Source organism: Dipodomys merriami, unplaced genomic scaffold (assembly GCF_024711535.1).
Source record: "Dipodomys merriami isolate MVZ:Mamm:240054 unplaced genomic scaffold, mDipMer1.0.p SCAF_22, whole genome shotgun sequence".
Classification (NCBI taxonomy): domain Eukaryota; kingdom Metazoa; phylum Chordata; class Mammalia; order Rodentia; family Heteromyidae; genus Dipodomys; species Dipodomys merriami.
The window spans coordinates 3,847,836-3,874,982 of NW_027203604.1; positions in this window are offsets into that span (position 1 = coordinate 3,847,836).

Here is a 27,147-nt window from a genome sequence, read left to right on the forward strand (position 1 = left end):
CTAGCACTCTACCACTTGAGCCACAACACCACTTCCGGCTTTTTTCTTTTTGCTTATGTGGTGCTGAGGAATTAAATCCAGGGCCTCATGCATCCAAGGCAAGCACTCTACCACTGAGCCACCTTCCCAACCTCTCCATTTCTTTCCTATTTTTCATTTGCCACCTCATTTGCTGAAGTCCATTTTGCAGTAGAAAACAAATTGGCATATAGGAGGCAATCCTTCTAGGCCTTGATTATACAAAATACTTTAATATACTACATACTCACCCTTGTGATAATAATGAAGGCCCTGGATTGTACAACACATTGTGCTGTTAAGAAATAATGCAAAGCCAGTTGTGTGCTTCAGTGAAAATGTTAGTGCTAGTGGCTTCACTTTAACCTTGTTTTCCTTTGGATAAATCCCTAGGAATAAAATTGCTGGATCATCAGGTGGTATGATGTTTAGTTTTATGAAGACTCTCCATACTGCTTTCCAGAGTGGTTGAACAAAGCTTCCATTCATACCAACATTGTAATAACATTCCCATTTAAATGCATCTTCCCCAGTATTTTTTATTGTTTGTTTTCTTGATAATCACCATTCTAATTGAGGTGAAGTGAAATCTCAGTGTGGTACTGATTTGCATTTCTTTATGGCCAGAATTGTCAAGGATGTCTTCATGTGTCTGTTGACCATTTTTACATCTGAAAAGTCTCTCTTTAGCTATAGGCCCATTTTTTAAATGAGTTATTGTTTCATTGAGGGTTGAATTTTTTTAGCTTTAACTATATTCTGATATCTATAGGCCCTTGTCTGATGTATAGCTGGTAAAAATCTCCCATCCTGTAGCCTTTATTTTAAGCCTGTTAATTATGTCCTCTGCCATGTAGAAACTTTCACATTTGATGCAGTCCCATTTATCAAGTACTTTTTTATTTATTGTGTTTCTGGATCTTTACATGAAAAGTTTCAACTTGTACTCCAAAACCCTATTGTTTCCCCAACCCTTTCCTGTAATAGTTTCATGGTTTCCTGTCTTACATGGAGAGGTTTGATCCATTTTGAATTGATAATGGTGAAAATTGATATATAGGAATCTATTTTTTCTGATGGAGGCATAAAATGCCATTGTGTATATATACCACATTTTCTTGATCCATTCATCTACTGAAGAACATCTGGGTTGTTTCCATATCTTAGCTATGGTAAATAATGTTGCAATAAACATAGATGTGCTGGTAGCTGGTAGTCCTGTTTGTGATCATTTGGGTAAATGCCCAAAAGCAGGATTGCTGGCTCATAGGGGAGCTCTATGTGGAGTCTTTTGAGGAACCTCCATACTATTTGTCAGGAAATGGAAAGACTTGGAAAAAATTATATTAAGAGAAGTAAGCCAGGCCCAAAGAAATAGATCCCATGGTTTCCCTTATTTGCAATAATTAGTATATGTCTGAGACAAGCAGAAAAGGTCAGATAAGTTGATGTTAGGTGAAATGAACCCCAAGATAAGTATTCAAATGTTGTTTTTTTCTTTCATGCGATTGTTTCTAACATATTTATAAGACAATTTGTTTGTTGCTTTGTATGTCTCTCCACCACGGTATAACTCCTGCTTTCACTGGATTTGATGTTGGTATAATTTGTGGAGGGGAAGGGAAAAAACAAATCATTTAAATAGGGATACAGGTGGACCATTGCAACAATGAGATGTACAAGTCATTATGTCAAAAACAAACTTTACCATTTTGGCCAGGTGGGGGTGGGCGGGGGAGGGAGCGGTATGGGAGATGGGAAGGGATGAGAAGCAGAAACAAAGCAGGAGGCAACAATGCTTGGTAAGAAATATACTCATTACCTTGCCATGTAATTGTAACCCCTCTGTTCAGTATTTTCACAATAAATTTTTTTATTATTCTAAGGTGGATATCTAGTTTCCCATCACCACTTGTTGAAGAGGTTGTCTTTCTTCCTGCCTCCATTTTTTGCTCCCTTATTAAATACTAGATGACTGTAGGTCTGTGGGCTATTTCTTTGTCTTGTCTTCTATTCCATTGGTTTTCAGACCTGTTTGTATATAGATAAGCTGGTTACATTACAACTTCTCTCTAATAGAGTTTGAAGTTTGGTATCATTATTCCTCAGAAAATGATTCTGCTAAGAAGTGCTTTTGTTACTCAGAGTATTTTTGCTATTCCACAGGAATTTTTTGATTGCTTTCTTTATCTTATTAAAGAATGTTGTTGGGATTGTTATGTATATGACATTGAATTTGTAAATTGCTTTGGCAGTATATCTGTTTTCATGACATTAATTCTTTCAATTCAGGAACATGGAAGTTCTTTCAATTTCCTCAAATCTTCTTCAATTTCCTCCTTCAAAATTTAAAAGGTTTTATTATAGAGATCCTGGAAGGACTATTTTCTATGGCAGTAATTACCTTTCACTTTTACTTCTTTCCCTCCTTCTTTCCCTTTCTTCCATCCTCCATTCCTCCTTTTTCCCTCTTTCCCACCTTTCTTTAGTTTTTCTCTTTCTCTCTCCCTCCTGTTTCATTTTTTCTGTCTTTTTTTTCTGTTTATAAAGATATTGCAGTATTTTTAAAAAATATTTATTTACTTTTCATTGTTTTGTCAGTCGTGGGGCTTAGAATCTGGGCTTGGACGCTGTCCCTGTGGTCTTCAGCTCAAGGTGAGCACCCTACTGCTTGAGCCACAGTGTCACTTCTGGTTTATTAGTGGTTTATTGGAGATAAGAATCTCATGGACTTTCCTGCTTGGGCTGGATTTGAACCATGATCCTCAGATCTCAGCCTCCTGAGTAGCTAGGATTAAGGGCATCAGCCACCATCGCCCGGCTATTGCAGTATTTTTTAATATTAAATATAAATTAAATATAAAGATTAAATATAAATATAAATTAAATTTTAAATATTCACTTTTAAATTTTAAATAAATTCACTTCAGTGAATTAATATTTCCAAATTTTGTTTAAACATTTTCTTCTTCTTATATTTATTTCTTTACCATTATATAGGGGAAAAAGGACAGAATTAAAGAAGCATTATATTAAGATTTTCAAATACTTCTTTTCCCTTGTGATTTTTATTTTTGATAACATTTCTGTGCATCTTCAGGTGGGTTTTCCTAGTCAAATGTGAGATGATTTCATTGATATCTTATTTTCATTGATGTCTTATAATTTTGTGATGCTTAAATCACCATTTTGTATTTTCAATTAAAATACCTCAAATTCTAATATTTAAAATCTTTTTAATTAGAATTGTATTGTAGATATAGTTCATTAAATACAGGAATAAATTATGTCATTGGCTTGTGCAATGCACAAAAATGGGGGGGGGAATACAACCAAATAAGCATCAAACAGATGTTTCATAGCTGCCATATTTTTCATTTTGCAATTTATTTAATTTTACCTGCAATAATTTTTAAAATCTTTGCTTTCTCTATTTAAAAACTGTTTTTCCCCCCTTGCAGGGAATACATGTATGAGATTCCATTTTTCCATCACTCCCCACCAAAAATCTACATTACCTTACTTGTTTTACAGAGTCTACAAATATGGAAATTTAGGGGAAATCTGCTAAGTATATGATTTCCCTTATCATCACTATGTTCAGCTATGCAAACCTCACTGATGACTTTAGTGAATAAAATATGTTGCCACTTGCATTGGTGTTGCCTTTTCAAAAGCAGATCCTATGATGAGTAATATTTTCAGCATGTATTATTAAGAAATGTTTCCAGGAAAAACAGTAGGGAAGCAAAGAGGAGCAGCAAGAAAATTGTATCAAGCCAAGTCCCCCAAATAATTAGTTATTCATCTTCTGCGCCAGAGGAGAGATCTGAGGCAAAGTGTTGGTTCAATCCTAAGGCAGGGAAATCAGTGTCTTTAGACACTCAGATCTATGTAGGTCCTAGTTGCTGAAATCTGGCATATACTAGCACACAGAATGAGTTCTAGCAAACATGTTTCTGCCAGGGATGCTTGTGTTGGGTAAAGGCATGAAGAGCTTGTATACATGAAAATGTCAATTATTACCAATAACCCCATTAACTCAATTTGCCAAGAATTTAATTCTAAAAGTGTGTCACAAGTATGTTCTTACTTTCCTACTTTCAGTAAAGTTGGTTCCTATATTTTGTTTTACTTCATTTTTATCTACAATATCCATATTAGATAGTGATTTATTGTTTACCTGAGAGATTCTGAAGTTCAGTTGTTAATATTGTCTATTTTGTTGTTGTGTTGCTGTTGGTCATGGGGCTTGAATTCAGGGCCTTCGACCTGTTCCTGAGATTTTTTTTGCTCAAGGCTAGGACTTTACTACCTTAAGTGATAGCTCTGCTTTGGGTTTTTGAGTGGTTAATTGCAGATATGAGTCTCACAGGGACTTTTCTACCCTGCCTGGCTTTGCATTTTGATCCTCAGATCGCAGCCTCTGGAGTAGATAGGATTACCTTTTAGAGAAAGGAAATATAATGTGATAGAAATAAATAGAAAACAAGTGAGTAATTTTAGAAGATTGAGATATTTATTGATTACCTGTGTGATGTTAATCAAACATTCTCAAATGCAATGTTTTATATTAAATAATTCAATTTGTAAAAATTGTTGGAGATGGAAAACTTCAAAAATCTGAAAGGCATAAGAAAAGTTACTTGAATTCAAGAATGAAAAAATACATCAATGGTTCTTTTCAAATATGTGAAGTTATAAATAAAAGAAGACTGTTACAGCTTAATATCAAAGTTTAATCTGTGACTACCAGGATATCTGTTAATTTAGACAATCAGTACAAAGAGATTTTAGCATTTACTATGTCACTATTCTTTCTTTCAGATTTAATTTTCTGAAAGTTTCTTATAAAATAAGAAATTATAAAACATTTGCAATAAGTGCTTAAAATTTATTTCTCTTGAATGGAACAATTTACACTGGGAATTTTTTACGTCATCTTTGATTTTATTTATATTGTTAAATAATGGTTAAGGATATTAAGTAAGCAATGGACCTGTTAATTTTTATTTAATTGTCATTTGTGACCATTTACAGAGAAATGTCCTAAAATACTTGTATAGGCTTTGGTAAGTACAGAAATAAATACTACGTATATATGTGGGTCCAATTTGATGTTTTATTTCAGAGAAGTTGAATAGCAAATCTTTTTAATATTATGAACCTTAAATTCACACATTTTCCTTAGATGGCTAATTTTATTCTGGTTAGTTGAGAGTTCTATGTTGTAGTACATGTTTTCCATGAATCTTTTACCATCTGGATTATTTGGTTAACTACCTACATATTTAAGAAAACACAATCCATAGACTTAGTAATCAGTAAATACTTCCTGTCTAGCAACTAAAAAACTGTAGAATGTTTAAAATGTAACAAAAATTTTCACAATTAAATTTAACTAAAAGTAAATAATATAAGAAATACTAAGTATGTTAAGCTAATGCATTAGCAGCAAAGGATTAATTACATTCTCTCAAATACTATCTCCAGACTACAGTAGAAGATCAAATTTTATTTGTTTGCTCTTTTATGGCTTTCTAACACTTATAGGATACTACCTCAAAACAAAAAAAAAAGCCAAAATAGACCACTTAAAATAAAAGCCAGAAAAATAATGGTCATTTATTTTTCCAATCATGAAACTTAAAAATGTCATCATATTTGTAAAATTTAAGTGTACAGAAACCTTGCAATTGTGTAGTATAGATGAATAAATGTGGTCTTCTGTTTAACATACCATGATGCTAAGTGATCAGCTTCTTTTTAATCAACCAAATCTTGTTTGACAACCTAACTCATTGGGAAAGACTTCTCTTTAAGAAAGGCTTTAATGATGACATTTTACGTCCTTATAGATAAACATATTAGTGTTTCATAGCATTTACCATAGGCCAGCTACTGTTCTAACGTACCATTGTTTGTGTTCATTTTACAAATAAGGAAACAGACACAGAGCTATTAGGCAACTTCTTCAATAACACATAGATCCACTTGGTCAACGTGGTATGGGAAACTGCCAATGTCAAAGCACTCATCTAAACTTGGAGAGCAGTTCCTATGACAATTAGGAGTCTGGGCAAATATTAATCATTAAAAAGATATTTTTGTAGCTTCAGTTAGAAAAAGTGTGTCTTCTCTATAGCAACATAATTTTCTACAGATAGAAAGACAAATATGAGGATAAAATATGAAAAGTAGCTAAATATGAAAGTAGGTAAGTAGCTAAATGCTTCCTTGAGATGATGTTCAGAGGTAAGCTTCCAGCCTGGTCTACTGACTTTGAAATTTGGAGTCAAAGAGTAGAAAGGGGGATTTAGGAGATAAGACAGCAATTTTCAAATATTTATAATTTGGAGGTGAGAAATTCCTAAAAATGATGAACTAAAGCCAAACATTAGCAAATTTGGATAAACAGAATTAGACCTGTTTCAGCCATACTTTTCCATTTCCTAAACCACTAGTAAGTTTCATAAAATTTTTATCTAGAACTTTGTATAGGGATCATGGTGGCTCACACCTGTATTTCTAGTTATCAGGAAGCTGAGATGTGAGGATTGCAGTTCAAAGCTAGCCCATTTCCAAAAAAACCCAAAAAAACAAAAAAGAAACAAACAAACAAAAAACAGAAGTAGAACTGTGGCTCAAAGTGGTAGAGCACTATCCTTGAGCAAAAGGAGCTCAAGGATAGTCCCTAGGCCCTGATTTCAAGCCCCATGACTGACAAAAAGAAAAAAAATCAGCAATAAAATAGAAGAAGCAATCCAAAAATTCATATGGAAAAACAACCCCCAAATAGCAAAAACAATTCTCAGCAGGAAGAACAATGCTGGAGGAATTTTAATACTGAACCTCAAACTCTATTACAAAGCCGTAGTAATCAAAACAGCTTGGTACTGGCACAAGACCAGGTCTTAGCACCAATGGAATAGATCTGAAGACTCAGAAATGAACCCACAGATCTACGGGTTCATTTTGGCTCCTACAAGGGAACCAACAAAATAGGATGAAAGAAAGACAGCCTCTTCAATAAATGGTGTTGGCAGAACTGGCTACACATGTACAGAAAACTAAAGTTACCTCACCATATATCACCCTGCACCGGAATCAACTCCAAATGGGTCAGACACCTCAGGATAAAAGCAGATACCCTGAAAATATCACAAGAAGAAATAGGAGAAACACTAGGGTTCCTTGGCACAGGTCGAAACTTATTTTGATTTGTAGAAATACTACAAATCAAAAAAGGCAGGAAAAATGGTATAGCATCAAACTGCAGAGCTTCTGCAAGGCAAAGGACATAGCTAGCAAGATCAATAGAAGCCCACGGATTGGGAGAAAATCTTCACTAGCCATACAACAGACAAGGGTCTCATATCTAAAATATACCAACTGCTCAAGAAATTAAATTACTCCAAAACAAACCCTCAAAGAAACAACCACCCCATTAAAAAGTGGACTATAGATCTTAAAAGAGAACTCTCTGAAGATGAAATACCAATGGCCAAGAGATACATGAAGCTCAACATCTCTGGCTATAAAAGATATGCAAATCAAAACAACATTGAGATTCCACCTTACCCCAATTAGAATGGCCAGAATCAAGAAATCTAACAATAGCAGATGCTGGTGGGGATGTGACCAAAGGGGAACACTATTACACTGTTGGTGGGAGTGGAAACTTGTTCAACTACTCTGGAAAGCAGTGTGGAGAGCCCTCAAAAAACTACACATAGAAAGAACTCTCCTAAGTTCCAGCAATCCCACTTCTTGGAATCTACCCAAATGTCCACAAACAAGGCCACACTAAACTCACCACTCCGACAATGTTCATCACATTATTATTTACCATAGCCAAGATATGGAACCAACCCAAATGCTCCTCCGTAGATGAATGGATCAAGAAAATGTGGTATATATACATAATGGAATTCTATGCTTCCATCAGAAAGAATAACATTGTTACTTTCATAATGAAATGGAAAGACTTGGAAAAAATAGGTTAAATGAAATAAGCCAGATCCAAAGAAAAGCAGGTCACATGATCTCACTCATCTGTAGGAACTATATGTAGAAGATACACTAAACAGGGTATCCCAAGATCCCAAATGCTTAATGGAAAGGACTATATATAATGAAGCATATTAATGTAAACTCCAACTTTTGGAAAAAAGAGGCTCTCATTAAACCCTCTCTACAAGTCATTCTTTTTCAATATTGTCGTTTTTGTCCCCATGGTTTCCTTCATTTGCAATAATTAGTATACCTCTAGGATAATTTTATCAGATGAAGAGAAATGCTCAAAAGCTATTTACATATGACCATATAAGATGATGCTAAGTGAAACGAACCTAAAATAGACAAAAGATGTTCTTCTTTGTTGTTATTTTTATGTATTATCTGATTGTTTTGTTTCCTTTGTATGACCTTCCCCTATGGTATATCTCCTGTTGTCACTGTTGATATTAGTACCCTGCATCTTGTACATACATTTGTCCGATTTGGAAAGAGGAAGAGGAATAATAAAATACTGAAAGAGGACACAGGATGACCCATGCAACAATGATACCGACAAGACACTATGTTGCAAATGATCTTTACAACTTGGTTGTGGGGTTGGGGGGAGAAGTGAGGGAGGTGGGGGAAGGAAGGGATAGTGGGCAAACAACAAAGGAGGAAGTAACAATTCTAGACAAGAAATGTACTCATTACCTTATCCAGGTAACTGTAATCCTTTGTACAGCATCTGTACAATAAAATAAAATTAAAAAAGAAAAAAATCAGAAAAGAAAATAAGAATAAAATCATGTCCAATAATCAGTCTGTTTTAATTATAGCTTTATAAAATATATTGCATATATTATATATGCATACACACATATATATGTATACACACACTCACACACGTATACATATATATATATATATATATATACAGAGTATTTAACTCTTGTTAAAATGTTTGTTTTTTAGAGCATCTAACAGTAAAAGCAGAGATTTTATGTGACCTTCATTTATAGTCCTTCTATCTCTCTTCTATACTTAATGAATATTCAAGTTTCTTATCTATATTACCTTTCCTATGCCAAAAATACTTGCTTGACTATCTCTCCAGAATATCTGTTATTCATAAATTTCCTTATGTTTTGATTGCAGATGTATTTCATCTCTTTCACTTTTGAATGATAACTTTTATTTTACAAGGAATTCAGCAAGATGGATTATTTTTCTTTCCATAATTCAAATGTTTCACTTCACTCTCTTTTTATTTACTTGCATTCTAATTAGAAATGTACTCACACTATTCCTCTAAAAGTAAGGAATACCACAAATACATGGATTCTTTTAAGAATTTTTTTCCTTTTTTTAATTTTTCAGCAGTTGAATATAAGTAGACTGCATTCATTTACTTTATTTTGTCTTTGCTTTAAGTCTTTCTGGTATATATGAATGTCTGAGGTATGTAACTCATTAAAATCAAATGATGTCACCTATTAAATCCACAAGAGTGTTGCTATATAAATTATGGTCCCTAATTCTATGGCTCTCTTAATACTGGTGATGTTAATGAATCTGTACTTCTCTTGGCCATCATTGTAGGCTTGGCTGTAACAGAAAAAATATCAAGTTTATTTTACACAATGAAACGTCTTGACTCAGCTATAAAATGCAACTTTACAGTGCTCTGGAAGTTCAATGACAGACAGTAAGCTCTGTTTTAATGATGGTAATAACTAAGTAAATAAATAAAGTTATATATAACCACAGAAAAAATGTTACTTAGAGTCATAGGAAGAACTCAACCAGTCCTATGATTTCTGGTGATAAGAATGAAACAGTTAATCACCCAGTAGGTATTTATAAAGTTCTTTGCAGGTAACCAGCATTTAACAATGCATTTTCCTCAACTTTTAGAAAAACGTATAATTTTACTTTCTCAATCAAGCAGAAAGCTGTGTGCTTCTTGATATCTACTTGTCAAATATAAAAACAGAAGCAATAAAAATTATGAATGATGAAATTCACAAAAGTTATGAAGGAGTTTTCGGACAAGTTATTATGGTTAGTGTTTAATTCAGTTGTTCTGCACTACCTTTTCTAGCTTATAACATCTTACAAAAATTCAAGCTTTTTTTTTTTTGGGGGGGGGGGTCCAGTCAGGGGCTTGAACTCTGGGCCTGGGCGCTGTCCCTCAGCTCTTCAGCTCAAGGCTAGCGCTCTACCACTTGAGCCACAGGGCCACTTCCGACTTTTTTCTTTTTGCTTATGTGGTGCTGAGGAATCGAACCCAGGGCCTCATGCATGCAAGGCAAGCACTCTACCACTGAGCCACCTTCCCAGCCCCTCAAGCTTTTTTTGTTTGTTTTTGTTTTTGTTTTATAGCTAACGGGGCTTTAACTCTGGGTCTGAGAACTGTCCCTTAGCACTTCAGCCCAATGAAAGTGCTCCACTACATGAGCCACAGAGCCACTTACGGTTTTCTGGTGGTTAATTGGAGATAAGAGTCTCACGGACTTTTCTTCCCGGGCTGATTTTGAACCGCAATCTTCAGATCTCAGTCTCTTGAGTAGCTAGGATTACAGGCGTGACCCACCGGGGCTCCGCTCTTACATCTGTTTATCTGGGACATAAAACAAAAATAAATAGGTTGACCCATTGCAACAAAGAAATGTAGAAGAGGTTATGTCAAAAAATGAGCTTTACAAATTGGAAGGGGGTGAAGTTGAGGAGGTGGGAGGGATGGGATGGTAGGGAAAAAGCAAAGGTGGAGGCAACAATGCTTGATAAGAAATGTACTCATCACCTTGCTCATGTTATTGTAACCCATAACCCCTCTGTACAGTATTTTCACAGTAAAACACTTATTTAAAAATGTTGAAAAAACAATGGAGGGCAAGCTTATTCAAGAAAAGCATATACTTTCATTGGTAAAATTATGAATCTATTTGGACTGTCTTTCTTTATTTCATCAAAAACTTTATTGTTAAGGCGATGTACACATGGGTCACAGTTACATAAGTAAGGAACTTTTTAAAATATTTTTTATTGTAAAGATACTGTACAGAGGGGTTACAATTACATGAGTAAGGCAATGAGTACATTTCCTATAGGGCATTGTAACCCCCTCCCTTGATTTTCCCCTACCATCCCTTTCCTCTCCACCTCCCCAACTCCTCCACCCCCCATTTCCCCCCACAAGTTGTAATGTTCATTTTCAATGTAATGTTTTGTACATCTCATTGTTACAATGGGTTAACTTGTATCCTTGTTTCAGCATTTTATTTCCCTTCCTCTCCCCAAATCAGAAGAATGAATAAACAAGATTCACTGCTCCAGAATCAAATACAGTGAAAACAGAGGGTAACCATGGGGGAAGAACATATGAAAGAAACAAGCAAAAAAAATCACATAGTACATTAAAAACAACTGCAACAAAGAAAAACCTCTTATGGATGCTAGAGGGGATGTGGCCAAAAGGGAACTCTACTGCATTGTTGGTGGGAGTGTAAACTTTTTCAAGCACTTTGGAAAGCAGTATGGAGGTTCCTCAAAAGACTCCACATAGAGCTCTCCTATGACCCAGCAATCCCACTTTTGGATATTTACCCAAAGAATCACAAACAAGGCCATACTAAAGCTACCAGCTTTATGACAGCATTATTCACCATAGCTAAGATATGGAAACAACCCAGATGCTCCTCAGTAGATGACTGGATCAAGAAAATGTGATACACACACACACACACACACACACACACACACACACACACATTGGAATTCTATGCCTCCATCAGAAAGAATGACATTGCCCCATTTGCTAAGAAATGGAGACTTGGAAAAAATTATACTAAGTGAAGTACGCCAGGCCCCAAGGGACATAGGTTCCATGTTTTCCCTTATTTGCAATATATACATCTAGGATAATCTTACCAGACAAGCAGAATAGGTAAAACACTATGTATACATGACCATATAAGATGATACTAAGTGGAATGTCTTTCTTAATTCCTCATTTTGAGCTATGTTTTTTCATTATTAAAAGCTGGTAGTTTTATCTTTGAAAAGAGGGAAACATTCATTTAGGTTCTTTTTGTGAGGGGATGAATGTCTGTTTTTCTCTTTGCAAGGTTTCCTTTTTTTCTATTTAAGCTAAGATGACAATATAATCATGTGCATTCTCATCTTTCAGTTGATTCCCTATTTATCCTTCAAATGCTAACATGAACCCTGCATTGAGGTTAAACACCATCATTTCTGGATAAGATTGTTGTTAGTCAATTGTTGTAAATTAGAAAACAATGATGAATGAACAAAGAAAAATTTGATATGAATGAATATAAAATACTACCTCTTACTCTAACATCTTGAAGAATTGAAATAGTAGAAGTTTTATTGACAGATATATATATATATATATATATATGTGTGTGTGTGTGTGTGTGTGTGCGTGTGTGTGTGTGTGTGTGTGTGTGTGTGTGTGTGTGTGTGTTTTCAGGATAACAACATTACTAAGGTCTAGATTTTTTAAAATATTCCACAAGTAGCTCATTAAAACACTTGAATGATGTTTTCACTCTTAAACAATGGAACTGACAACAATATATTGTCAAGATATTTGACAAATATATCCTTGGTTAGCAACCTGGTTTGACAATGGGGTTAAAGTGTCAAACAACTATGTTTAAGGATAAACACTTTGCTACAAAGTGAAAGCATATGTCTGTGTATAAAACATGTATGTAAATATATATATGTACACACCTTCTCAGTAATATATTTTTATTTTCTAGATATGAAGAGGTAGTTAATATAGAAAGAGGAAAACAGCAGAACCTACAAAATATTAAGAACAACAAATCTGGAGGAATTACAACCCAATTTTTGTTGTTGTTGTTGGTCATGGGGCTTGAATTCTGGGCTTGGGTGTTGTCCCTGAGCTCTTCAGCTCAAGGTAAGCGCTCTACCGCCTAAGCCAAAGTGCCACTTCCAGTTTTCTAGTGGTTTTTATTGGAGATAAGAGTCTCACGGACTTTTCTGCCAGGGCTGGCTTTGAACCATGATCCTCAGAACTAGGCCTCCTGCGTAGCTATGATTACAGACATGAGCCACTGGTGCCTGGCATACAATCCAATTTTAATGATAATGAGTGTAATCACAATAATAAAGGCACTGGAGAAAATATACATATATAAAGGGAGCAACAAGAAGACCTAGAAATAGCTCCATAGAAATAGAGAGACATTGAAAGAGTTCCTGTCAATCATCTATTTTAAATATTGTACAGAAGTAAGTCATGGAAGTATGCATGGTTTATAAGTAATGCTTGTAAAACTGGAAATACATACACATTTACTGTAGACATAGACTTTTCTAAAGCAACTCAAAATGTATTAGGAAATTAAATGTATCATATTTTCTAGAAAAAACAAAAGATCTGTTTTGAAATAAATGTAAAAAAATGACTGTTGGGGATTGATTGATGGAAAATGTAGATAAAAAGGGAAAAATAATGCTAGAAGTTAAATATTAGAGATATCATACCTATGTATATATATATATATATATATCATGATAAATATATCATATAGATTAATCAAACACAACAAAAGAACTGGTAATAAAATGGAATAAATTCTGTCAAGGAACATTATTTTCTGGTTATAAATGTTACAAGTAAAAACAGTTTATACAATTAAGATAATAAAATTTAAGAAGAAATGCCAGTTCTAGCTGACCTTTGCTTTGAGGAGGAATTTATGTATTCAAATTCAAAAGCTCAAATTGGTAAAAAAATAAATGAATTGGGATTTCTTAAAATGAAATGCTTCTGCTCAGGGAAATACATTGGGACTCAAATACTGCCAAAGACTGAAAAGAGAACACGGTTTTAAAAATGTACCTAATAAAAACATTTTTTTGTTTTGCTTTTAATCAGAGGTAGTTTATTGGTATGTAGTACAGTCTTCAAAATTCCGGCTTCTGTTCTCCTACTTGGAAGAGCGTAATAAAAACATTTATATTCAAAATGCATGAAATTGAAACCAGATATATTAAAATACTTTATAGAGAAAAAGGTTGTTACCAAGATAGAAAATTAAACAAAAAATGAACATCAAAAGAAATGTGCAATTTAAAAGTTATATTTTAATCTTCTATATAGTTCTTAAACAAATTAAAACTGTTTTATAGAGTTTAGAAAATATTTAGAAATTAAATACATGTTAATTAATAGTAGAAGTCAGGAGAAGCAGAACAGAATGATGCTGGTACAAAGTTCTTTGGTTCCATATTAAATGATACTATATTAATTCAAAGTTGATCATGATCAGTGCACCTAAAATGCTAATCACTGACCAAAAGGATACAGATGATAAAATGAAAATATTTCTAAAGTAAAATGATAAAATATGTATATTGATTGTACACAAAGTAGAAATGAATATTCCAATAAAACATAAGGTGGTAGATTTAAGTCCAATAATGTAAAAAGAACACTATAAATTTAAATTAAAAGATGAGATGGTTAGATTGCAAAAAAGTACATGATTGGGTATTGAATGCATGAAACTAACTAAAATAAAGGTTAAAAAAAAAGCACGTAATGTTTGCCATGCTAAAAGTAACCAAACAAAAACTGACACAAAACTGACTTTGCTGACACAGAATTAGTGACAGATAATTTAATCTGACTGATATTTGTGAAACATCCTACGTAGTGAGGAAAAATTAACATTCTTTTCTAGATCACCTAAAAACCTCTTCCAACACACACGATAGTCTGAGGGATAAAATTATATTCAGTACATTTAAAAAGATCTGAGCTATATAAAGTATAAAGTCTGCACAATATTTATATTCAAAATGAATAACAGAAGAGATTTTAAACTTCCCATATATAAGAAAACGAGACATAGGCCCCATGGTTTCCCTTATTTGCAATATCTAGTATATGTCTGAGTCAAGCAGAAAAGTTCAGATAAGTTGATGTTAGGGAAATTAACCCTAAGATATGTATTCAAATGTTTATTTTTTTCTTTCATGCGATTGTTTCTAACACATTTCTAAGATTATTTCTTTGTTTCTTTGTATGTCCCTCTCCCACGGTATAACCCCTGCTTTCACTGTATTTGATGTCGGTATAATTTGTGGAGGGGAAGGGGAAAAACAAATCGTTTAAATAGGGATACAGGTGGACCCATTGCAACAATGAGATGTACAAGTCGTTATGTTGAAAACTAACTTTACAACTTTGGTGAGGGGGGAGGTTTGGGGGGACAGTGGTGGGGGAGGATAGGAAGGGATGGGAAGGGGAAACAAAGGAGGAGGCTACAATGCTTGATAAGAAATGTATTCATTATCTTGCCCATGTAATTGTAACCCCTCTGTACAGTATTTTCACAATAAAAAAAAAAAAAGAAAAATTGAGAGGTATCTCTCAGCAACCCAAAATAAAATGCAAGGAGAAATTTTGGAGTATTTTTTTGCCAGTACTGGCACTTGAACTGTGGCATAGGACTCTTACTAAGCTTTTCTGCTCAAGGCTACTACTCTACCACTTGAGTTCTATCTCTTCTTCTATCAGATCATTTTAAATGGATTCAATGGAATACCCATTTCATAAAACATGGGATATAACAGTAAGGAGACTTAAAAGGATATTATGCCACCAAATGTACATACAAAAAACAAAGGCAAACAAATGAACTACTTAACTAACAAAGTTTTAAACTAACACAGTATTTCACAAGGTAAGCAAACAAAAATGTGTTAGCAGAATCCAATTGAAAATATAAAATAAATATCACAAATAAAATAGTCCAAGTTTTTGAATACGTCAAAAATTTTTATCCATAGCTAGCCAGAGAGTCATACAGAAATGTAGATAACACAATTACCAATATCAGGATTAAGAGAGAATATCATATATTATATATGGATATAATATCAATATAATAATGGAGAAATACAATTTTCTGTATTAATTTGGAGATATACCTGTAAAATCTCTTTAATCATTTTTAAAGAATACTTTAACATAAAAATTGATGGCCTGAAAGCTTAGAAGGTAGGTAATGAAAGAAAAGTTCTACTACCTTCTTTCTTCTAGGCTCATTTGTTCCTGTGGGGTTGACACTTAAGCACTTAAGCAATTTATGAGGTGACCCATGTGGTGAGGAACTAAGGCCTCTTGCCAACATTCATCAGGAACAGAGGTCTTCTTCCAAAAGTCATGTGAGTTTTCCAACTTGGAATACATATGGTGACACAGCAAACCTGAAGTCTGTAGCCATGAAGAGACTTGAGCCAAAATCCTCTGGCAAAAATGCTCCTGACTCCCTGACTAAGGAGTTTAATACTTGAGGTTTTAAGCACTGCCTCAGGGGGTTATGGGTTACACAGGAATATGTGAGTAATAAAACTTTATGTGAATCAATTTGACAATTTAGATTAAATAGACAGATTCCATGGGAAATGCAAAGTGACACCCAGTTATAGGGAGAAAAAACCTGAATAGTTTTAAATCTTATAAAGCAGTAAATTTGAATTTTAACACTTTTTCACAAAGAATAATGTCAGACAAAGAAGTTTACGTTGGTTATTTTTCCCAATATTAAGCGAGAAATAACAGTGATGTTATACAAACTCCTACTGAAAATAAAATGGAGTTTTACCCCATATTATAATATTTTGTACAATATATTTTGCATTTAATATAATACTATTTACAAGGATATATCATGAATTTATGCATATGCATAAATACAAATGGTATATTATGCTGAAACAGATTTACTAATGGAAAGCAAAATAATTGTACAGAAAATCATATAATTCAATGAACATCAGAAGACTTTACATATAAACAACCCAATAAATGCAAAAGAATATCTGAAGAAAATCAACATCCATTTATGATAGAAATGTCAACAAAGTAAAAACAAAATAAATTTCTTTATCTTTGAAAAGGCAACTACATAAATCAGATTTTATGTCATATTGAATAGTAAAATATCGAATACTTTCGAAAAGTAAAAGGCTTCGTAATGACAGGATATTCTGTTAAGAAATACCACTATTTTTAATCTGAGAGTCCAATGCAGAGCAATACATTAAGCCAAAGAAAACTATGACATTATTTACCCTAATAAAATCATTACAAAAAAAAAAACAACAAAGTTGTAAAGTTCGTTTTTCGACATAACCTCTTGTATATCTCATTGTTTCAACTTCGGCGTGGGGGAGGTGTAGGGGGGTGGGGGGATGGGAAGGGATGGTAAGAAACAAAGGAGGAGGCAACAATGCTTGATAAGAAATGCACTCATTACCTTGCTCATGTAATTGTAACTCCTCTGTACAGTATTTTCACAATAAAAAGAAAAGAGAGAAAAAAAAAACACCAGTTAAAAATATTACAAGCATTGGTGGCTCATGTCTGTAATTCTAGCTATTCAGGTCAAATTTCTAAGGTCAAAGTTCGAAGGCAGTTCTAGCAGGAAAGTCTTCGAGACACTTAAAAATAATATAATATAATATTATATATATATATATATATATATATATATATATATATTTGATGCCAGGCGCTGGTGGCTCACGCCTTTAATACTAGCTACTGAGGAGGCTGAGATCTGAGGATCATGGTTCAAAGCCAGTCCGGGCAGAAAAGTCCGTGAAACTCTTATCTCCAATTAACCACCAGAAAACCGGAATGATGCTGTGGCTCAAGCGGTAGAGCAGGTAGAGCACTCGCCTTGAGCTGAAGCCAAGGCCAGAGAATTCAAGCCCCGTGACCGCCAAAAATAAAACAAATAAATAAAACAAATAAATATAATAATTATAAAACTAAATAAATATAATAATTGTAAAGATACTGTACAGAGTGGTTACAGTTACATGAGCAAGGTAATGAGTACATTTCCTATTGAGTATTGTTACCCCCTCCTTTGTTTTTCCCCTACCATCCCTCCCCTCCCCACCTCCACAACTCCTCCCCCCCCCCAGCACCCACTCCTTTTCATTCTCCTCCCTCCCCTCCCCAAAGTTGTAAAGTTCATTTTTTACATAGTATCTTGTACATCTCATTGTTACAATGGATCAACCTATATCCTTATTTAAGCATTTTTTTATTTCCCTTTCTCTCCCCAAATTAGAAAAAAAAATGTAATACAAGATTCAGGGCACCGGAATCAACTACATTGAAAACAGGGGTTATACCATGGGGGAAAGAACATACAAAAGAAACAAACAAACAAAAAACAAATAGTACAGTATAAGTACATTAAAAAAACAGGTAGAGCCGGGCGCTGGTGGCTCACGCCTGTAATCCTAGCTACTCAGGAGGCTGAGATCTGAGGATCGCGGTTCAAAGCCAGCCCGGGCAGGAGAGACCGTGAGACTCCTATCTCCAATAAATCACCAGAAAACCGGAAGTGGCGCTGTAGCTCAAGTGGTAGAGCGCTCGCCTTGAGCTGAAGAGCTGAGGGACAGCGCCCAGGCCCAGAGTTCAAGCCCCACGACCGACAAAAAAAAAAAAAAAAAAAAAAAAAAAAAAAAAAAAAAACAGGTAGAAAAATAAAACCTCTTGTGTACCTATATTGGGGTTCATATACATAACTCTTGACCTTTTCTGCTTATGCTAGATATATACTATTTATTGCAAATAAGGGAAACCATGGGACCTATGTTTCTTTGGACCTGGCTTACTTCACTTCATATAATTTTTCATCATTCTTTCCAGTGTAATTCTTTATGATAGAGGCAGAAAATTCCATTATATATAATATATAATATATATAATATTTATAATATTTATAATATATATAATATATTACATTTTCTTGATCCATTCATCTACTGAGGGGTATCTAATTTGGTTCCATATCATAGTTATGGTGAATAATGCTGCAATAAACATAGCTGGTAAACAAAGCTGGTAGCTTTAGTAGGGCCTTGTTTGTGACTATTTGGGTAAATGCCCAAAAGTGGGATTTCTGGGTCATAGTAGAGTTCTATGTGGAGTCTTTTGAGGAACCTCCAGATTGCTTTCCAAAGTGGCTGGACAAGTTTACACTCCCACTAACAATGCAGTAGGGTTCCCCTCTAGCATCTGCTATTATTAGATCTAATTATAGCCATTCTAACTGGGGTAAGGTGGAATCTCAATGTTGTTTTGATTTGCATTTCTTTGTTGGCTCAAAAAGTTGAGCATTTCTTCATGTGTCTATTGGCCATTCTTATTTCCTCTTCAGAGAAGTCTCTCTTTAAGTCTTTAGCCAACTTATTACTTGGGCAGTTGTTTTGAGGATTTCTTGTTGGGGGATTTAATTTTTTGAGTCCTAAGTATATTTTAGATATGAGACCCTTGTCTGTTGTATGGCTAGTGAAGATCTTCTCCCAATCCATGAGCTTTCTACTGATCTTGCTAGCTATGAGACTCTTATCTCCAAATAGTTACCAGAAAAATGGAAGTCGAGCTGTGGCTCAAAGTATTAGAGCTCTAGCTTTGAGCAAAAAGCTCAGAGACAGCACCCAAGCCCTGAGTTCAAGTTTCATCACTGAAAAAGAAAATCTACAAACATAAGTGAGTTTACCAAAATTAAGTGATGCAAATTTAAAATAGAAGAATTAATTCTACATGTGCATATTAGCAATAAAAATTAAAATAGTTTAACATTGTATAATGCCCAAGTCATAAGGTATAAGATAGAATTATATGCATGTTCAGAAGTATAAAGCCACAAAGATGTTACATAGTTTAAATAAAAGCAAAATAAATTCAGAGAGTAGACTATGTATATGAATAAAGAACCACTTTCTTAGTCATTAATTCCTTCCAAAGCAATAATTGGAAAAATTCCATAAATCTAGCAGTATTTTAATGGTTAACATTAAATTAGAATCAAGTTATAATCAAAATGTATTTAAATAAATCAAAAATCAAAAGCCAAATCACTTCTTCAACAGAATAGTCAATTTTAAGACTTTATACAAGTCTAAAACAATGTGAAGATTTTAAGGCAGTGAAAAAATTAGTAAATATTTAAATACCAGAGAATAGAGGTAATGAAAAAATTATTTATAGCCAACTATTTTTCAGTAAATGTAGTCCTTATTTGAAAATATAGTCATAACCATGTGGTAATGTGATTATATATAATATTAATATATAAATGTAGATTATATAACATTGTTTTAAGTTGTATATTATATACATTTTTATGTTTATATTTAACATATGTATATAATATAGTTTATAAATAAGGTAAGTATAGCAGTGGTTATATATCTATGTAATATGTGTTATATTTATATATGTAAAATATAATTTGTATGCAGCATAGCTATATGTTGTATTTGTAATTTATATTTATATTATAAACATACATATCACACAAAATATGACTGTAATCTCTATATTATAAACATCTATGATACAAATAGATTTTATACACAGAATTGTAAATATAAAATATATGATACTGGAGCATGAGAAGGAGAAATGGATAGGGAAGATAGCACCATGGCCTATAGGCCCAAATATATGATATGTGCTACAGTTATTGAGGACATTCAGAAAATATAAAACTGCTAAAAGCAAAGGTAGTTCAATGTTTAGCAATTTTCCATAAGAGAGTACATAGTTACAACTATATGAGTATGTAGAATAAAAGTGAAAAAATGTTTTTGACAAAATTTCCCAAGTGGATTATAGAATCTAAAAAGTATAATTGAAATAGAACATTCAATTTCATTTAAATGAAGATGACAACCAAATATATGTTTTAGGTCCTTAACTTCCAACTTTGAGTTTCCCCATAGCAAAACCTATCAAAAGTGCTTCTGTCTTGTGATTCAGTTACTTTAGTCCTTTCTTACAAATGGGTCAGAACTTGGGTTATAGCAGGGTATGAATTATAATTTACTTTTTCAAATATAGATAACTAGACAAATTAGGCTGTTGAAGAGTGAAACTATTAATATTTTTGTGATTTTAATGAGAAAACAATATAATTTCATTCAGTTTCCTAATGAATGTTTGTTATGTAAGTTAATAATCAAATTGATAATCAATTGATAATACTTTGCTTAACAAAACAAAGTATTAATAAATATGGAATACAATATTTTCCTCTTCAACTCAAAGACTTATTTACACCTCTTTTATCCCAATGGTTTTACTATAATTAAAACAAATACATGGAATGAATCTACAATGACAAAATTCACTGTTTGTATATGTTTCTAAGCCAATAATCTAATGTTCCACTCTCTAAGGAACTTCACTACATCTTCAAGGTTTTGTCAAGGACCAGGAAATAGCATTCACTTCAGTCTTACAAATGTTTCATATTTTTTCGTGGTTCCTTGCTCTTGCCTTCTTCAAATTAGAGTTTTCATTGAAAATATATGTATTATACAAAAATTCAGAAAGATCCAGTTCATTAAACTCCCCTAGATTTTTGGCTCTTCCTAGGAGATTTTAAAATACTCCAATAGAAAGCTGTTCATGTAGAAAAATAGTGTTTTTTCAGCTTAAATAAGAAATCAGCTCTTTGGTTTCACACCAGTGGAAAAAAGTCCTTCCAGCAAGATGATACTGGAGCATGAGAAGGAGAAATGGATAGGGAAGATAGCAACATGGCCTATAGGCCCAAATGTACAATATGTGCTACAGTTATTGAGGCCATTCATAATGATGGTTATGGACACGAGCATATTCCCTAAAAATAAGGATTCTTATTACAAAGAGAGGTAACAAAACAAAAAACAAAGTTTCCTAAGAGTGTACTACTTTGGATTCACATTTGTTAAACTTTTCTACTGAGTCTCATGGTATAAAATAACATTTTCTTCCAAATGTTTGGGATCTAATTTAATTAACTATATGAGAAGCTCAGAACTCTAGAGTACCTACTGACTATCTTGGAAAATTTAAAAGCTGTTTCAGTGAAAATATTTCAACAAAATTTTAGTATTTATCTTTTACTTGTACATACAGGAAGTATATCAATGCATTTATGAGTGGTAAGATGGCAGATTTAGGTTGTCAAAGACATGTTTTGGGAAATTGAGTCTTAAAAATATATTTAGTTTTGTTTCAATGATTCATGAGTTAGGCAAGATAAAATCCAGAAAGTAGTCTGCTGGATAGAACAGAGTAGCTGATTTTTGTAAAGTGGTTTGAGCTTATGGCAAAAACCAGATTGCTTAATCAATTGATTTCACATTCATTTCTTTACATAGATCAAAGCAAGAGGGATATCCTTATCATGCTCATACAGAGTTGTCTGAATGCTTTTTGACTGGTGATTGTGAACCTCCTGAATTTTGTTTGCTTGTTCAGAAACTAGCCTATTTGTGGAGTTGGCTGTCATCTCAATTGATTTCTCAGAAAGTCAGGTTTTACAAGTAGTCACCTTAGGTTTGGTTTGGTGATATGGAATCTTACTATGAACGGATGACACCAAATCGAGTTTATCTGTCTAGTTCAGGAGTGACATTTAAATTAGTAACCACCAATATATCTTATTTACTAAAGCCAAGGCTCTTCAGTATTAGTTTACATTAGATGACAATTCAAGACAACCCAAATGAGGACCTAAGAAGGTGAGGCAGAGGAAAGACAATTTAAGAATCAGTTATTGATGTGAAGTGTGACTCTTCCGTATTACATGATTATATTCTGAAATAGGTCTCCCGTGCATAAGACAAACGTAGCATTGGAGGAAGAACTCATGCAGAGCTAATCAATGTAGCCAGAATCTAGGATTTAAGAAATGCCCCCCCCACCCCCAGGTTTATTGCAATAGTTCAAGCTGTAATTTAGGCTGATGGTAACATTTTTTTCCCCTTTGTGGATACTGTAGTGACACACTGGGCCCAAGATTACTGATGCTCACTGCTGAAATTATTAGAAGAGTTGTTTTGCTTTTTTCAGCGATGGGTTTTTCTCACTTATGAATCTGAGGAAATTGTTCTTTATTTTCTCTTTTATCCATTCCATCAGTGGAAGAGTATACCAATGTAAAAGCACATTTTTGAAAAGAATACTGCTACTTTGGAGGTGTGAGAGTCCTTCAGTTTGTAAAAGATCTCCATATTACACTGTAAAACATATATACCTAGCCTTGACACAAAAGAAGAATTCAGCGGTTTAACCAGTTCTTGGGAGGATTACATGGAAAACTAAAGCCCAGCAATTCCTATAATATAAGGAATGTCATTCATTCAAGAGAGAATGTATGGCTATTTCTAGTTCAAAATATGATATTAAAAAGGCTTGTCACAGAATCTGATTTATATATCTTGTGCTTATAATGGATTGAAAAGTAGGAGGTCATTAAACATATGTATTGACACACAAATTCATGGGGATAGATACCTAATTCTTGAGGTCTTGACTCTGAAGAATACCATCCTGTTTTAACTCTTCTGGTGGTATATCATCTGTTCTACCTTCCCACACGTTACTTATCACTAGCTGTCTCTCTGTCACAGTCTACAAATTATTTTGTCAGTCTTTCTCTTGAGCTCAGCCGAATTTCAAGATCAATGAACTTACTTGCCAATTTGACAGGGCTATCAGTTGTTGTAGCAATTAATTAAGCCTTACAAATTATTTTAACCCACGACATGCAATCTGTACATGGCTTAATCACCACTCAATCACACACTTAAATTTGTCTGAAATTAACGCTGTATTCCACAAGGGAGACACTCTCGACCAGTCTGTCCTATTGCCAGTTTTCTGAATATTTCCTCAGGCATGCTTTTGAAAAAAATATTAAGGGTTCTACACAGACATCTTAACTTTTCTCAATGCATTTGAAAAATGTTCTTTTCTCCTTCAAAGCCTAATTTGGAGTCAAACATAAAGTGTTTATGAGAAAGCATTTTTCTGTCTTCATTGTATTTAGCTCTATAATCTAGGGAAGATAAACCAACTGGGGAATAGGATATAGGAGGAAAGGGCACAAAATATAGACATATGCATACACATAGAAATCCTCGTTTCCATTTATCTGGTTCAATGACTTTGTCTCATGAAAATTACAGCCAAGAAAGAGAAACTGGTAATGTGAACAACTTCATAGCTGATCTTCACACTTAAATATCATTCAACCTGACAGGCTGACTTGGAAACTAACAATCTATCTACCTATAAAATGATATTTAGTTCTGTTCAGTGCTAGGAAGCACCCTTCACCAGGATAGCTCTCACAGACATTCCATCATTGTACTTCTATGATAAAATAGCAAAATTAGAGTTTCTTGAAACACGATTGCTATTTTTGCCTCAGTTTTTAGTTTAAGATGTAAAATGCATGCAATAAGATCTGCTTTAGGAATAGTTATTTTAAAGTGACATATTTCCTTTTCTAAAAGCATAATTGTACTTGTAATTTTGTTCCCAGATGAAGGCTACCCTCCCCATATAGTGCTCATAAGAAAGAGGGCTTGGGGAGAAGGCGAAAGAAAGAGAGACAAAGACAGAGACATAGAGAGACAGGAACAAAGAGACAGATACAAGGAGAAAGACATAAAGAGACAGACATTGTATTATAGGAGAAAATCCTCTTTCTTACAGAAATAGAAACTAACATTCCATAGGGTGGAGCTGGTAAAAGGAATGAGTTTCTTAAGTAGCCAATAGATTCCTGTCACGGCACTAGCTGCTTTATAGACGTTCTTTAATCTCACAACCTTGACATTTAGCTATTAATATCCTTTTTCTTCCCATTGGAGAAAGGTGAGGCTCAGCAAAGCTGTGCAATTTAGCAATGTATTCCAGTTGATAAGTGGAGTAATCGCTCTTGATCAGCTTTCCTTCCCAAACAATTTACCACACTTCTAATCCAGTTATATGGTCTTATCTCATCCCTGCCAAAAAGTCTCTAATGATTCCTTATTGCCTACATTACATAGACCAAAGCATGATTCAGTTTTTACCGTGGCCTCTTGTGTTACATATTAAACTTGTCCACTTAGTACTGAGTTACATAAACAATCAATTACTTACAATTCCCAGGAAAAAAAAAAAAACCTGAATGTACCTGGCTTATCTCTCAGGCACTGCTTTACAGAGCTTGCACATGCCCACATAAGCCATTGCTTCCAATTCAGTACGTTTTCTATTACTTCTACTCATTGTAATTCAGATCAGGGGTTACTTTTTTTATTGTGAAAATACTTTGCAGAGGGGTTACAATTACATAAGCAAGGTAATGAGTACCTTTCTCCTTTCTTCTTCCCCTACCTCCTTGCCCTCTCATCTCCATGACTACATGACTACACTCCCCATCCCTGCACCAAAGTTGTAAAGTTCGTTTTTGACATAGAATCTTGTACATCTCATTACAAAAATTTGGTTTTTCCCCCTCCCCTTTCCAAATTATACCAACATGAAATACAGTGAAAAACGGGGTTATGCCATGGGGGAGGGGCATACAAAGCAACAAAAAAAATCACCTCATAAATATGTTAGAAAAATTAGCAAGAAACAAACAACAACAACAGCAACAACAAAACCACTTGTGTCCTTATCTTGGGGTTCATTTTGCCTAACATCATCTTATCTGAACTTTTCTGCTTGTGTCAGACATATATTAGTTATTGCAAATAAGGGAAACCATGGGACCTATGTTTCTTTGGGCCTGACTTACTTCACTTAATATAATTGGTTCCAAGTCTTTCCATTTCCTAACAAATGGGGCAATGTCATTCTTTTTGATGGAGGCATAGAATTCTATTGTGTATATATACCACATTTTCTTGATCCATTCATCTACTGAGGGGCATCTGGGTTGGTTCCAGATCTTAGCTATGGTAAATAAGGCTGCAATAAACATAGTTGTACTGGTAGCTTTAGTATGGTCTTGTTTGTGATCATTTGATAAATGCCCCAAAGTGGGATTGCTAGGTCATAGGGGAGCTCTATGTGGAGTCTTTTGAGGAACTTCTATACTACTTTCCAAAGTGTTTGAACAAGTTTACATTCTCACCAACAATGCAGTAGGGTTCCTTTCTGTCCACATCCCCTCCAGCATCTGTTGTTATTAGAGTTCTTGATTATAGCCATTCTAACTGGGGTGGCTGAGGTGATATCTCAGTGTTGTTTTGATTTGCATTTTTTTATGACTAGAGAGGTTGAGCATGTCTATTGGCCATTCTTCTTTCCTCTTCAGAAAAGTTTCTCTTTAATGATGTAGCCCACTTATTTACTGGACAGTTGTTTCTTTGTGGAAATCAAAACAGAACTTAGAAAGTAGAAAAATCTCCTATGCTCCTGGATTGGAAGGATCAACATTGTGAAAATGGCAATACTTCCCAAGGCTATCTATAAATTTAATGTAATACCTATCAATATTCCAACCTCATTCTTCAAAGAAATAGAAGAGGCAATCTAAAGATTCATATGGAACAATAAAAGACCCCGAATAGGAAAAACGGTACTTAACAGAAAGAACAATGCTGGAGGAATATCAATACCAATTTTTTTTGGGGGGGTCTGGTTGTAGGGCCTGAACTCAGGGCCTGGGCGCTGTCCCTCAGCTCTTCAGCTCAAGGCTAGCGCTCTACCATTTGAGCCACAGCACCACTTCTGACTTTTTTTTTTGCTTATGTGGGGCTAAGTAATTGAACCAAGGGCCTCATGCATGCAAGGCCAGTGCTCTACCACTGAGCCACCTTCCCAGCCACTCAATACCAAATTTCAAACTCTATTACAAAGCCATAGTAATCCAAACAGCTTGGTACAGGCACAAGAACAGACCTCAGGGCCCATGGAATAGAATTGAAAATCCAGAAATGAACCCACAGACCTATAGCCATCTAATCTTTGATAAGGGAGCTAAAAAAAATAGAATGGAAGAAAGACAGCCTCTTCAGTAAATGGTGCTGGCAAAATTGGTTAATCACTTGTAGAAAACTAAAGCTAAGATCCTTATATATCACCCTGCACCAGAATCAACTCTAAATGGTTCAAAGACCTTGGAGTCAAAGCAGACACTCTGAAAACATTACAGGACATAATAGGAGAAACCCTAGGTCTCCTTGGCACAGGCCAAAATTTTCTTAGTAGAGACCCAGAAACAACAAATCAAAGAAAGGTTGGACAAATGAGATTGC